Source organism: Aplysia californica, unplaced genomic scaffold, assembly GCF_000002075.1.
Source record: "Aplysia californica isolate F4 #8 unplaced genomic scaffold, AplCal3.0 scaffold00251, whole genome shotgun sequence".
NCBI classification, from domain to species: domain Eukaryota; kingdom Metazoa; phylum Mollusca; class Gastropoda; order Aplysiida; family Aplysiidae; genus Aplysia; species Aplysia californica.
In genome coordinates this window covers 453,558-454,623 of record NW_004797521.1, presented here as the reverse complement: position 1 = coordinate 454,623, position 1,066 = coordinate 453,558, and positions in this window count along the sequence as shown.

Below are 1,066 nucleotides of genomic sequence, written 5' to 3'. Positions count from 1 at the left end.
ATTATTGTATATTATTATCATTATTGTTATTATCATCATCATTATAAAAGAGATTGAAATACCTTGATCATACAAACAGAAACATAAAAAAGACCGGATGTTTATTATGCTATTTGGAAAATAGAAGTAAGTTTTTTTCAGTGTTTAAGTCCATTGGCCCACACCACATCACAGAAAAACGCTCATTTGTTAAATAAAGTTTCCATAATGAAAAAGTGCAGGTTGTGGACATCATATCTCTTATCATGGGTCAAGCATAACATATTTTTGTCACTGGGCCAAGTCAGGCTGGGAGGAATAAACAATTTCCTTGGAAGCAAAGTAATAAAGGAAGACCTCTCACATCACATATCGAAAAAGTAAATTCAGCAGTGGTCTACTACTTCTCGGTGCGTCAGAAAAACTGTAGAGAGGAAGAGCCCGAAACAGCGACGCATACTCTCCTGATGATCTACATGCTAGAGTCCGGGATACGGAGCTTTCGGCTGTGAGCAGTGCTTACGGCTGTTTAGACTACGTACTACTTCATGGAATAAAACATCAAAATGGACACCGGGGAAGGTGGAGGCCAATGTGTCAAAGAGTGGGGCACCAACAGACGATCACGGCCATTCTAACAGGTGATTGGCGATATGTGATAGATGACAGGCCATTATTCTTGTTATTATTGATATTATCATTATTAATATCATTACTATCACTGAATAAAAATACAGCATCGGTTTGGTAAAGTGGATACTACCTTGAGCTAAAATTAACTTCGAATGAAAAGGAAAAAAATGAATTTACATAGTGAAGAAGTTTATACACATATCATTCTCCTACGCCACCAATTCCGTTTTTGTTCGGGGCCACAGAAATCGTATATTAGTATGATTTTCTCGTCCACATCGGCCACTTCACGAGGTCTCTTGACTTTCTTGGGAAGGTGACTCAGGGACACAACCAAAAATATGCACAGTGGGACGTTTCTCAGCGACATGACGTTTGGACGTCTGGGGAAAATAAGTCAAAGTCAAAGAGGAGTTAACTAACCTTTGTTTGATCAAGGAAGGTTATTTGGAGG